The sequence below is a fragment of the Lissotriton vulgaris genome, chromosome 5, assembly GCF_964263255.1.
Source record: "Lissotriton vulgaris chromosome 5, aLisVul1.2, whole genome shotgun sequence".
Lineage (NCBI taxonomy): Eukaryota > Metazoa > Chordata > Amphibia > Caudata > Salamandridae > Lissotriton > Lissotriton vulgaris.
Window position 1 is genome coordinate 859,284,710 of NC_141693.1, and position 15,434 is coordinate 859,300,143.

The 15,434-nt window shown below is 41.6% G+C and overlaps 1 protein-coding gene across 1 annotated transcript in view; it reads right to left on the reverse strand.

Moving 5' to 3' along the window:
- Positions 1-15,434, reverse strand: part of LOC147711708 (heparan-alpha-glucosaminide N-acetyltransferase-like) — a 1,547,073-nt gene that overhangs the window by 462,747 nt on the left and 1,068,892 nt on the right. The gene's annotated exons all lie outside the window — the stretch shown is intronic.

Here is a 15,434-nt window from a genome sequence, read left to right on the forward strand (position 1 = left end):
TACAGGGTCATTATAGTTAGGAAATAGATTTTTTTTAAACCTTACAAATTCACTGAAAAGAACAAAGGTTACATGGACATTATAGTTAGGCTCAGATTTCATTCATACAAAACTAGTGAAATTCAGCAGTTATAGTTACCTGAGCTAACTATAATTTACGCCCCGGCAATGCATCGAATATGATCTCATATATTGCATCACTCATGACATGGTCAGGAACATCACTGATCACATCATCCACAGAACAGCTCACACACCCACTCAAACCACCATACAACCTCTCTAATGCCCATCCACACCACCACTCTCATATCCATTCCCAGCCCCATTACCAGTACTCACACACACATTAACTCCTCCATAGAGTCACTCACACACCCACTCACTCACTCACTCATTCAGCCACTCACACAGTCACACACTCAGGGATACAGCTATCCAATACCAACTTATTCACCTACACAGTCGCACACACACCCACTCACTCACCCATACAGCCTGTCAACACGGCCACTCACTCACCCATACACACACTCACACACTCATTCACACACCCACACAATCACTTACACACCCATTCATGCATTCATACAAGCACTAACACATCCGCTCACTCACACCTTACAGCCATGCACACAGACACTCACTCGCCAATACAGCCACTCACATGCCAATTCACTTAACTAAACACCCACACAAACAGCCACTCACTCACCCATACAGCCACTTATACACCCAGTCACTCACACATACAGTTATTCAGACACCCACCCACTCAATCATCCATACAGTCACTATACACCCTGTTACCCACCCAGAGAGCCACTCACATCACCACTCACTCAGCCATACAGCCATGGACACACCATTCACTCACCAATAAAGCCACCCACACAGCTACTCACTCACCCACTTATACAGCCACTCACACACCCGTACACACAAGGATACATACCATCGCACAGTCATTCACATAATATATGTTAGATGTAGAATCCCTCAGAAGTCACTGGGGGGGTCACAAGCAAAACGGAGGCAGTGTTCATGAAGACAGCTGGAAGAGTCAGCAGGTACTTGCAGCGGGACTTTGCATCTACTCACTTGGTTTTATATTAAAACAAGGCCGGCACTACAAGAACCATAAGGCTTTCGTTTGGCCACGCCCACTGAGGCGGGCTCTTGGAAACATAAAAGGTGCGCGGAAAAACTGTTGTTTGCAAAGCAGAATGCCATTGATGAAGGGAACGGATTCCCGAAACACGTCTGGTTTGGCTGATGAAAAATGATGATCGTTCACCGTGAATCTACCTGTATGCAGCTGCCATCAATAAAATTAGATGAACTACTTTCCTACCTTGAGGCTTCTTTCACCGGGGCTACCTTTGTGTGTTGATACTGAAGCGGCTGAGCCTAGCCGCAAGAGAAGCCCACTGCTGGTGAGCAGGCCCGTGTTGACGACATTGGGGGGGTCACAAGCAAAACGGGAGGCAGCGTTCATGAAGACCACTGGAAGAGTCAGCAGGTACTTGCAGCGGGACTTTACATCTACCCACTTGGTTTTATATTATGCCTTTATAAACTGTTGAACGAACAAGACAGACTCACTAGAGAAAACAAGGCCGGCACTACAAGAACCATAAGGCTTTCGTTTGGCCACGCCCACTAAGGCGGGCTCTTGGAAACATAAATGGTGCGCGGAAAAACTGTTGTTTGCAAAGCAGAATGCCATTGATGAAGGGAACGGATTCCCAAAACGCGTCTGGTTTGGCTGATGAAAAATGATGATCGTTCACCGTGAATCTACCTGTATGCAGCTGCCATCAATAAAATTAGATGAACTACTTTCCTACCTTGAGGCTTCTTTCACCGGGGCTACCTTTGTGTGTTGATATATATATTTATATATATATATATTCACTGAAAAAACCATAGGTTACAGACCATAGATAGTTAGGAATTAGCATTTACTAAACCTTATTTTACTCACACAAAACCATTGAAATTCGCATATATAGTTAGTTGCACTAACTATATATCGCGCACCCGCAATCCACTGCTGATGATGTCACATATTACATCATTCATGACATGGTCAGTGACATCACTGATGACATCACTGATAACATCTCAAATGACATCACTGATGACATCACTGATGACAACAACCAGTGACTGTATGTTTCTGTAAAGTTAAAATATGTCTTACATATTGAAGAATGAGTGGATGTATAAGTGTCTGGATGAAGGATTTAGTAGGCGCATGACTGACTGAATGAGTGAGTGATTACATGTGTCTCACTGAGTGCATGGGTTAGTGACTAAAGTGTCTTAATTTGTGCATCATTATGTCTGTTGTTCTGTAAACTGCTGCATGTGTTGATCAGTAGCTATATGAGTAACTATATGGGTTATTGATTGGCTGCCCAAGTATTTTTATGGGAGACTGAGTGTGTGTGTGGGTGGCTGGGAGGTGTATGACTCTGCATAGATGTGTGAGCAGTTGATTCACTAGATGTATGGGTTCAAAAGTGCATGTGGAAACAGCTGTATGGGCGGTTGACTGTGTGCATGAGTGTATTGGTGAGTGAATGGATATCTCAGTGCTACATGTCAAAGTAAGTACATATGTAAAACACAGTACATGTGAGAGTTGACATATATAAATAACTGTGCATAAGAGCCAGTGAATTGTGAGTGGCTGTATGGATCATTGTGAACTTGTATCAGGGATTGTATAAGAGAGTAAATATGTGTTAGTATATGTTTGAATAAGTAAGGTGTGTATAACTGTATAGTTGAGGAAATGGAGGTGTGATTGATTCTTTGCATGACTGACTAGGTGTGTGAGTAACTCCATGGATGAGTGACAGTCTGTGAGTGTCTGTTTACACTGATTGTATCTAAGGTTATATTAGAGTCTGAAGAGGTTCATCGTATTATCACATGAATGATATCATCCGTGATGTGATCAGTAATGTCAAATGAGATGTTATCAGTGATGCCATCAGTGATGTCATTTGAGATGTCATCAGTGATGTCATTTGAGGTGTCATCAGTGATGTCATCAGTGATGTCATTCGAGATGCCATCAGTGATGTCATCAGGGATGTCACTGACCATGTCATGAATGATGTAATATGTGACATCATCAGCAGTGGATTGCGGGTGCGCGATATATAGTTAGTGCAACTAACTATATATGCGAATTTCAATGGTTTTGTGTGAGTAAAATAAGGTTTAGTAAATGCTAATTCCTAACTATATATGGTCTGTAACCTATGGTTTTTTCAGTGAATTTTCAAGGTTTTGTAAATGCTAATTCCTAACTATATATGGTCTATAACCTATGGTTTTTCCAGTGAATTTCAATGGTTTTTTAATAGCAAATATCAAAAGCTGTAAAATGTATTCTTCTTTTAAATTACACTTTTTCCCCAAAGTGCCTTTGTATATTCCAATATATGTCAAAGACAAAAATGTAAGTGGTCCAACCAATTTTTTCCACAATTTGAAAAAGCACAGAAACATGTGAATAAATCTGTTTCTGCTTACATGAGAGACTATGAAATGGGTTTAATATACAACAATAACTTGCGTTCCAACATTCAACACATCTACAGAAGAGATGGTGTGCCCTTCTCCGATGAAGGGAATAGAATATTCGTCCTTTATTTAAAAGTGTGCATTGGAACCTACTTGTAGGTACCTAAATGAGCCACAGAACCCAATAGCTCTTTTCAGAGCTACCCTACCTCTGATCATTCAAAACGCTTATCTTTTTCTAATTTTTTTTTCTTCACCAAAGTACGCTCCCCGGTTCGCTTACCGGTGCGCGTACCGGGCGCTCCCCCCGCGAAATTTTCAAAAATTTAATTTTTGTATTTTTCCATATATCAGCGTCCTAATCCCCTCTCAGAAAACCGAGAGGGTCACAAAGTGTCTACCGTGCCCCCTTCTACCCATTCCGTACATTGTTTGTCCTCCATCTTACGTATCAATTCTACCGATACACAAAATGGAGGACTCTCGTAACGCTGCCGGTTCGCGTACCGGGGAGCACACCGGTAAGCGCTCGATAAAAAAAGGTGGGAAAGTAATTTACAGAAAAACTACTACAGACACTTTCATCAAACATAGAATAGGGCCTACTACATACCAGTCCCTACCATTTTCTCAAATTTGATGGAATTCCATAGAGCCATTCAAGTTGTAGCCCTGTCTAAATAACCTGAGGTAAATTACATGGCAAAAACACATTAGAAAGAGTTGACATTTTCAACCAATGATAACATTAGTTTCAAGTTGTATTTTTATGTGCTGACATTTGATTGGTTTGGTACATGAATATATATGAAAAATAAGAGGGAAAGACAGCCATTTTGACTGGAACTCCCTGAGGCACATTTACAGAGCATTTCCTGAGAAACCTAAGACACTTTTCCAAAGGTAAGTTAATAGTTTCTAAGGAGAAATATGTTTTGCACCTAAAGTTATTTTTATAAAAACGTTTCCTGTTAGATATTTACTGTCCCTCAGTTATAGTTATAGATTGAGTAAGGCTTCTCTGTTGTAGTCATAGATTGAGTTAGACCTGATCACATGCAGTACTTTATATTTCTACTTCCTGCCTTGTAGAATACACTGCCCAAACATAAATTCACTCTTAAAAACTCAGAACTATGTTGTACATGGTAAGTTAAAAATAAAAATTTTCAACTTCCTTACTTAAACTCTATTTCTCTCTCTCTTTTTATTCTACCTTAACACCAATTATGGATAAATAAGCACAGGAACCCAAAGTACAACCTGAAATACAGGACAATAATGACGATTTTTTTAATGTTAAAGTAGACGAACAACTGTTGGAATTTATGGACAATTTTGATAAACGAGAGACAATTTTTGAAAATAAAGATCATGAAATTTCAGATGAAGTACTACTTGAAATTTCCAAAGATTTTTAAAATTAATATCACTAAAATTTTATTTATAAATTAAAAATTAAGACATTATTCATTTTTTTTCAAAATTTAAGATTTAATAGTAGAGGTATTATAAAAAAAAAGTCAGACTAATGGTAAAGAGTACAACATTTTTATATTACTATGTGCTCAGGGAGTGCTCAAAGGATCTGTTTCTACTTTGCCATGAATCTAGGAGAATAATTTACTTACTTGATGTGTTTTAAAAATGTGTTTTTTGACTTAAAAATGCTCAAAGGCTTTGTAAATATGCCCCATGCTGACTATGAATCTCTAGCAGTATATATCAAGAAACCTAAATGACTTCAATAAACGTTTTTAAACACATCAAGTAAACAAATTATTCTCCCCCGAAGTTACTTAAAATGCCCTAACACACATGAGGGCGTATTTACAAGGCCCTTGCACCACTTTTGCATCACTTTTAACATGACATGGGGAAAATAACTGGAAAGTGGCTCAAAGGCCTTGTAAATATGCCCCATGCTGGCTATAAAACTCTAGCAGTACATATCAAGAAACCTAAATGACTTCAAGAAACGTTTTTATACACATCAAGTAAGCAAATTATTCTCCCTGAATCATGGGGCAAGTGAAATATTTGTTTAAAGAAGCAGACACCATTTTTTCCTTCTCTGGGGTAGGTCTGGAAATGCTTTTAAAGGACACCTTTGAGCAATTGATGGCACTTTTTCCTCAAACTGCCTTGGTATATTCCAATATATGCCAAAGACAGAAATGGAAGTGGTTCAATCAATTTTGTCCACAAATTGGGAAAGCGAGGAAGCATGTTAATAAGTCTGTTTCAGCTTACGTAACAAACAATGGAATGGGCTCCATCTACAACAATAACTTGCGTTACTACATGCAAGATATCTACAGAGGAGATGGTGTGCATTTCTCAGATGAGGGAAACAGAGTTTTCATACAAAATTTAAGACTGTGTATTGGTACCTACTTATAAGTACCTAGAACTTACACAGAACCCAAAAGCTCTTTTCAGAGCTACCTTATCTTTAATTACTCTTTACAAATTTCGAATGTACCTTTTTTCACTAATTTTCACTTATGTTCGCTCCCCAGTTCGCTACCCGGTTCGTGTACCGGCAGCTAAAAGCGCGATTTAAAAAAACAAAATCTTTTTTCTCGCACATATGGGACTCCTCAGCCACCCTCAGAAAACCTAGGGGGTCAGGATACGTCTACCGTGCCCCCTTCTACCCATTCTGAACATTATTTACCCTCCATCTTGTATCTCAATTCTACCGAAACACAAAATGGAGGACTCCGTAGCGCTGCAGGTTCGCGTACCGGGGCACGCACTGAGAAGCACTCGCTTAAAAAAGGTGGGAAAGTGATTTACAGAAAAACCACTGGAGACACTTTCACCAAATATACATTAGCTCATACTACATACCAATCCCTACCATTTTCACAAATTTGGTTGGAATTCCATTTAGCCATTTAGCATGTAGACCTCTCTAAATTCCCTGAGGTAAATTACTTCACAAAACACATCTGAAGTGTTGGAATTGACAACCAATTAAAATGTTACTTTCATTTTCTACTTTTTTTACCTAACATTTGATTGATTATTACCTGAATATATATAAAGAAAGAGAGAAAAACACAGCCATTTTGACTACTACTTCCTGAAGTACATTGCAAGAACATTTTCACTGACAACTTAAACTTGTTTTTAAATGGTAAGATGTTATTTTAAAAATTTGACCAGAGAACTATGTTATACAATTTAAATTAATTTGGAAAACATTTTCAGATAGTTATATACTATCCCTCTGTAAGAGTTAGACATTGAGAAAGGCTTGTTTATTATAATTATGGATTGATTTACGTTTCTGCGTTATAATTATGAATTTACTTAGGCTTTTTCGCAAGCACTTTTTAATAGTACTACTTCACCCCTGAAACCATACAGAGACCATAGATAATTGCTCTGTTATAAACTCACAAGTACCTGTCTGAACTTCAACCCAACATTGCCCTATCTCTACTGATATATTTATTTTTTATGCAAATTTCAGCACAAAAATGGAAGGAGAACAGAACGTTTCCTTTGAAATTGCCCTAGAGATAAAAAATGAGGAAATAATTGAAAGCATTGACTTGGAATTCATGGACGAATCACGAGACCAAGAACTTCTACAATGTGTAGAATCTGTGGATTTGTTACTTCATTATGAGGACGATAAAATGTGGGAAGTTATGTTCACTCAACAAGAGGACATTTCGGACAGTCAAATGTTAGACAGTCTATTAAATTTTGAAAAAGAATCAGAAGAATAAATTTATATTTAATAATCAAAAATTGTTCGAGTCTTTAATCATTTTTATATGTAATTCATAAACTAGTACCAAATTGATTATAATGTAAAGTCAGACTTATAGTATACTGTGCAACTTTTTTATGTTACTGCACTGGTACCTACATTTTGCTACTCAAATAAAAAAAAACAAAAAAAAACAACAAAACGAACAATCAATAAACATACAATATTTAAAAAGTCTATCATTCTTGTTTCCTTATAGTACGTTCCCCGGACCGCTTTCCAGTGCGCGTACCGGGCGCACCCCATGCAAAAGACGATTTTTTTGCCCAGCGGGGCCCTTTTAAAGCCTCTACATCAAACCTAGGGGGCCAGGGAGGATCTACTATGCCCCCTTATGGTCATTTCCCTCTTCGTTTTGGCCTCCTCTTGTCTCTCGATCCTACCGAGAGACAAGATGGCAGCCGCTCCAGACTGTTTAGAATGTTGACAGACACCGGAGAGCCAATCAGCTTCGCTTCGCAAAGTTCCGTTACGCGAAAAGTACGCGAACTGGAGCGCTACCCGGGACGCTGTCACAGATATATCTGTTTTTTTAAACGTTAATTTCTCAAAATCCACTGGAGCACATATATTGAGACCTAGCAAAGGCCCATCAGGCTAACTGTCCCTACAATTTTGCCAAGTTTCGTGCAAATCCATTCAGCCGTTCGAGCTAAAAGTGAGGCCAACCGCCCTATAGAAAACTCAATGTTAAAAACGCGTTTTGGGACCCCCCTTTTTTCTCCGCCCCCCCTTGACGAAACCCCCCCAAATTTTCAGGGGCTGCTCAGAAACAAAATGTGCAATTTTTCTGAAAATTTCAGCCAATTCCGTCCACAAACGCCAAAGTTATTAGACATAGAATTTTCAAAAATCCCATAGGAAAAAAATCCTAACTATATATACCTACTGGTGACCGCCAGTAGGTAATATATATTACCTACTGGTGATCGCCAGTAGGTAGTTATAGTTAGGACCTATTATCCATAGGAAAAGCGTTTATTCTTTTCCCAATAACTTTGGCACCGTTTGATGAATCTTCGCGACATTTTCAAAACTTGTGGGGCGCTCCGGTCAGCTCCTATCTTGAAAGTTTTGGGGTGATTCAGAATGCGGGGGTGAGAAAAAAGGGGGATCCCAAAACGTGTTTTTTCCATGTTAATTCCCATAGGAAACTTTAGACACTGCTGAACGGAATTACACCAAATTTGACAAAATTAGAAAACACGAAAAGGGGGCAGGCTAGAAACACCCTGACCCCATTGCCTTATCCGGGGGTCCCACAAGGACCCCCAGGGCCCAAAAAAGCATTTTTTTTATTAAATCGGCGGGATTCGCACTCCCGCACTTCATTATTATTTAGCCCCCGAGCGGGCCAGATCCCGGGGGCAGAGGAAACAAAAGTGTGGGGGGGCCCCAATCCCCCTCACACTGCCCCAGGGACCGCCACCTCCACAGGGCTTGGTTAATAATTTGCGGAAGCAAGCAGCCCCCCGCAGCCCCGGGGACCGCCACCCCCGGGGCTTTTATTGATTTTTTTGCAGGGGCACACAGGCCCCCCCGATGCCCCAGAGACCGCCACCCCCGGAGCTTTAAAAAAATAATATATTCCTGTGTGGAGTGGCTCGAGCCCCCCTCACATGCCCCGGGGACCGCCACCACCCCGGGTCACTAATATTGAAATGCCGGGGTCCGTTACAGACCCCGAGCCCCGGGGACCACCACCTCCCCGGGGCTGTGCAAACATTGGGAGGGGTCCCCGCGGCCTCCCTCCTGGAGTCTGCACTGGCCCTGGGGACCGCCGCCCCCCAGGGCTGGCTACTGCACTGTCCCACCCTGTCATAGCAAACTGTGGTTTGGGTTTTGAAAGCGGGAGCAGGCAACCTGCTCTAGCTTTCAAAATCCAAATCACATTGCTTTTTCACACGGCGAGCTGCATGTCAGCAGCTCCCCATGTGGAAAAGCAATACTGGCTCCCGCAGGACTCGGGGAGCCGGTGGGACCATGGGGGGATTGGGGACCCCTCCACGGTCCCAAACAGAGAGGGTCAGCCTTGGGGGTTGGGGTCCCCGGGGCAAGAAGTGGCCCGGGAGGGGGGCCACGCGGCCCCCTACCCTCAAAATGTTTTTTTAAACGAGGCAGAGCCCCGGGGGATGGGGTCCCCAGGGCTAAAAAAATCCTCAGAAGGGGGATCAAGCAGCCCCCTTCCTTGGTAAATATAATAAAAATAAAGTGGCCATGCCCGGGGGATCCCCGGGGCCAAAATTGGCCTCGGGAGGGGGGGCCCACACGGGCCACCTTTCCGATTTTCAATAAAAAAAAATTAGGGGTCAGGCCCTGGGGGATGTGGTCCTCAGGGCACAAAAAACATTAAAAAAAAGGAAGGAGGGCCACACAGCCCCCCTTCTAAAACAGAAAAAAAAGCTGGCATTGCACTGAAGGCCCGCCCCCTCCCACCAACTCTATGCAAACGCGCCCTGTGTCGCGTCTTAAGATGAAGAATTATTTCCCATGCAATCCTGAGGGTCCCTGGGGGCTAACTAGCCCACCAGGTACCTCCAGTTAGGGCTGAGTTGCAGAGAGGTGGTCCGAGTCCACGCCCCTTTTTACACCTCTCTGCAACGCAGCTCTGTGATGCTTACTGGAGGTACCTGGTGGGCTAGTTGGCCCCCAGGGACCCTCATGATTGAAGAGAAATTAATTCCCCAACTTAAAACGCATCACGGGCACATTTGCACAGTGGTGAAGGGAGTGTGCGGGGCCTGCGGTGACATGTGTGCAAACGGGCCCTGTGGCACGTTTTAAGTTGGGGAATTAATTCCTTTTCAATCATGAGGGTCCCTGGGGGCCAACTAGCCCACCAAGTACCTCCAGTAAGCGCCACAGAGCTATAAGTCTGACCAGTTATATCGAGGAGGGACGGGTACCGAGAGGACTAAGAGTCTACACAGTTCCCTCTTGCGAGCACCCGGACCCCCAACTACTCACAAAGTGGCAGAAACACACAGCACAGTACTGTGAGGGTAGGTTGAAAATTCTGGTGAAATACGCTTGGAGTGACAGGGAGAAGGCCCTGGCTGACAGAAAAACCATAGAGGAAGAAATTGAAAAAGAAGAAGATACTGCGAGGGTGCAGGATCTGAAAGGATCAATGAAAACGAGCTTGACTAAATACGAGCAGAAAATAAAGACACGTAAGCAAGAGAAATACGAGCGGGATGAGAACAATTATCGCCAGGGGCGTATACTGACTTTTGCCAAAAAATATGATGCCCCTAGAAAGGCTCTTAGTCAAGGTGCACAGAGCTTGCACGCAGCAGCAAATACAAGCGCACCAACATCAGAATCTGACACAACAGCTAATGAGTCGAGCGATGACCAAGCAGACCCTCTGAGTGATCACAGAGGTGCAGCTGTCCCTTTTCACACAGAGTTCAATGTGATAAAGCAAACCTGGCTCACAGGTGGGAAGAACAAGCCCCCAGAGGTAGGAAAAGGAGAACAAGGAGATCAGGGGGTGGCGGCAAAAGGACGAGGAAAAGGCAAAAGAGCAACCTCGAACTGGAGCAGTCGCAACAGGAAGAATTGATGTTTACCGAAGACAGCAGGCCTGCTGCCTTAACTGTTGTGAACCTTACAGACAAACACTTAACGGACACTGAACGTGAACTTTTGGAATTGGGCTTAACATTCTGCCATAGTATCAGCATGGAGTTCACTCAGACTAAAATTGATCTTTTCCGATTTACGAGGAAAATGAAACTTCATAAATACTTCAAAATGAGACCGCACACGAAAGATACGACCAAACAGGGGACTAGATTGACAGCTACAGATGCTCTGAGTGGCAGGGATCTGCCAGGATTGGAAGCCATGAACTATCTAAGAATGGAGCAAGAAGGAAATCCTCGTAATATCATGAATGAGGATATGGTACAACAAGCCCTGTTACAAGGCATAGAACAAGAAAGGGAGGAAACTCAGTTTAAGCCAAAGTCCACCTTTGTTCCTCAATCGCTCAATCGCCATGGGATGCAATTGACGCCTTTACAGAGGCTATGACCCTGGATTTGATTAAATACAGGAAGAAAATGACTCCTATTAGCCACAACATCACAGAATCACAAAGGAGAGCCTTACGAAATCTTATGGGGGATAACAAGATCGTTATAAAGCCCTCTGACAAGGGGGCAATGTGGTATTGTTAACTAGTGAATATTACCAACAGGAGGCAATGAGACAGTTATCAGACCATAAGTACTATTCTCCTACTACCAGCAAGGTCTATGAGGAGAGCATCGTGAAATACGACGACTGATTCGGGAATGGTACAATTTACAAATGTTGGGGAAGGACGAACATCTTTTTCTATGGAGCAACAGTCCCATGATTCCGACGTTCTACCATCTTCCTAAGCTCCACATGAACTCTACATCACCACCAGGATGCCCCATTGTTGCGTCTATTTATGGACTGACTGAAAACATGTCCAAGTTTGTGGGCTCTGTTCTTTTCCCCCTTGTTACTACCCTGGATTCTTGTATCCAGGACACAAAAGACTTTTTGAACATAATTGAAGACATGAGCTGGGAATCCGATTATCTATTTATGGTGATGGATATCGCCAGTCTCTATGCTAACATTGACCACCAACATAGCCTGAATGCTGTCAGACATTTTTTGGATAAGCGCCAATTGCGCTTTGTACAGCATAACACCATGATTCTCGATTTTGTGCAGTTTTGTTTAAATAATAAGATATTTTTGTTTGGTGAACAACTGTACAGGCAAATCTCTGGCACGGCGATGGGCACCTGCTTCGCTCCCAGTTATGCAAACTTGTTCGTTGGCTGGTGGGAGGAGCAGGTGTCCAGGAGCTGGAAGAAGGGACAAGAGCATGGCAGGGTGGTACATTGGTACCGCTACATAGATGATCTTTTCATCGTGTGGCAGGGTATGACTGTAAGTGCAGAAAAGTATATTGAGGATTTGAATAATAACTGCTACAATCTACACCTCTCTGGAACAATTAGCCGAGTGGCAGTCGACTATTTGGACCTGAGGGTGTATATTGATGAGGGCCTGGTACATACATCCCTGTACAGAAAAGAAACGGCAGGGAACTCAATTCTATTCGCTAAAAGCAGTCACCCACCCAAGCTTATCAGAAGTATTCCTTATGGGGAACTTCTCAGACTCCGTAGAAACAGTACACAAGACCGGGAGTTTGAGAAAGCAGCCCATGAATGTCTGGAACGATTCCGACTAAGGGGCTATGATGATTCCCTATTGCAGAGTACACTTAAGAGAGTCAGGAAGATTTCCAGGATCGAATTGCTGAAAAAGAAACAGACAGATAAGGAATTGCCAATCATGAATACCAATACAGAGAATAGTAAATTTAGGATGATAACACCCTATTCCTCTGGAGCCAATCACCTTAAGGCCATGATGAGAAAAAACTGGCACATCCTACGTACAGACAGCATGTTGAGGGAAGACTTGCCTCCTTATCCTCTAGTGACCTTCAGTAAGTGCAGATCGCGGGGGGATATGTTGGTACATAGCCATTTCAACAAACCCATCATCAAACCGAATACACTGAAGGACATGAGTGGGTTTTACCCATGTGGCCGCTGTAAAGCGTGTGCAGCCAGTAAAAGAGTCCTTCGATATGAGAACCAAATGACGGGTAGATCTATGGCTATCCAGAAATTCTTGACCTGCAGTACTGTCTATGCAGTTTATTGCTTGGTATGCCCGTGTGGCCTCCGCTACATCGGGAGTACCATCAACCAACTAAAATTGAGGGTGCTAGAGCATCTTAGGGCCTTTGATAAGGTTGATCCTTCCTACCCGGTAGCTCGCCATTTCTCTGATTACCATAACAAAGATTGCAGCAAAACACAATAATTTGGACTGGACTGCATACCTAATAATATCAGGGGCGGAGGCAAGTTAAGACGACTCAGACGATTAGAATCGAGATATATCATCGATTTAGCGACTAAGTATCCGGGAGGTCTCAACAGCGGGGAGGAAATGGCCATCCACCTAGGGAAATGATCTACCTAGGGGAGATATTGGTATTCAGGTTGATGTATCTGCTCAGCATTCAATGTTAGAAACAAGTCTGTAGTACGATCTCAGAACAGGAATGTATATGATTTAAGAAAATGAATTTTTGCTATAAGTTCACACAGTTTATTCATTACCCTATGTACCTTTGTTTACATATGTACATATTTATATATATATTGCAGCACTATTGTTCGTCTCTTCTATAGTTCTTTAATTGTCTGAAACTTTTCCCCTTTCTCTTTTCCCCTCTCCACCTTCCCTTTTCTTCTTTTACCTTATTCCTTTTTCTTCTTTTTTCTACTTTTGTTTAATGTTTTCTGGCTCATATGGAAGAGATGAATGTAGGGGTATATGTTTAACCCCGCTTGACAGAGATAAGACGTATTATGGCTATCGTCTATTTTTATCCTAGGCTCTCAAGATAACATGAAGTAAAGATATCTGAGTTAGGTTAGCCATTTAGTGTATATACATTTCTCTGTGTATTTTTGTGTGTATATATGTATATATTCATTAGTGTATTCGCCCTTTTGATTGTCATGCTGATTTAAGCTTCATTCTTATAGGGACAGACTGATAATGAAAGGACCTATGCCGATCCACGGCTAGATGTTGTCACATTATATAATTTGTATAATTATTATTTTTGCATTTACCACTTGTTTTTCTAACAGATACACGGTATGATTTCTTTACTTGAAGGGTAATTGTATGTGTTAATGTGCACATCTTATCCACTACAAGATGGTGCCTATATTAGACCTAGGGTTAGTCCTTCACCTATGTCTGTCACCAAGAAGGAGCTTTAAAATTGAATCATGTGCCCAGTGTCATTGACACTGACGAAGGCTGACGCCGAAACGCGTTTGTTGTTGACTTTTCATTAAATAAAAAAGACTGCTGCTAATTTCACCACCCCCGGAGTGCTGTCGTTCCTTTTGAGGGAAAGGACTTCTGAGCGTTATATATATATATATATATATATATATATATATATATATATATATATATATATATATATATATATATATATATATATATATATATATATATATATATATATATATATATATATATAAAGATGCCTACCAGACATCTTTTTGCCCTCTGTAGACAAGAGACTCTTGTGGACCAATACCAAAAGTGAGCAGTGGACATATAGCCTGCTCATTTATCGCCACTAGCTGGCTTAATTGTCACTCTCATTTGCCTGCTTCTTTTTGATGGCTTGCCTCCCTCTTCTGGTACGTATCCCTCCACTCAAGTGTAGTCTCTTTACAATTCAATGATGAGCTGGTTTGTGTCCTTGCACTGCTCACATTAAGGCACTACTTTTTTATTCTTTAAGCACTCCATGAGAGTGCATATTTCTTTTTATATCTCTCCGTTATGTGCTGCTTACCCTGCAGCACTCTGTGTTGCTCCAACTTGCTCTCTCCCTCATATGCTGCTTTTCTTGATAAAAATCCACCCCACATACTTTGTGTTGCTCCCACCTCAGCTACCTTGGTTTTTTTCAAAATATTTAATTTAATTTCCCAAATTAGTTGCACCCACTGCCTACTACCTGTTACTTCCCCACCCTTTTTGTCCTTAGAAATGTTACTAATTAAATTTGCAGACAAGCTGCTCCGTTTGCAAAAATGCACTTTTGCACAATTGAAAATAATTTTTTTTATTTATCGCTGCAAGTGGAATCTGCCATATTGGACCAATAAATAAAAAAAAGGGTGCAGAGCCATTCTGTAGGTACAATTATGTGTGGTGGCACCATCACACATACCTGCTCCAACGGAATGACATAGCCATATGGCATCATGACGAATGTGTGCTCATGGGAGTGTCATGTTATCATGCCTGTTTTCATTTTTTATTTTTTTGACTATGATTTACAACATCAGCAAAAAGAAATTGGTTAAAAAATGAATTCGCAAAGCCAATAGGTCACAAAGGTGAGAGGTTAGGCTTTACCAAAGATTGTTTGTATTAATTTCACTAATGACAGAACAAAAAACAAAGAACACCAAAAATAAAAATAAAA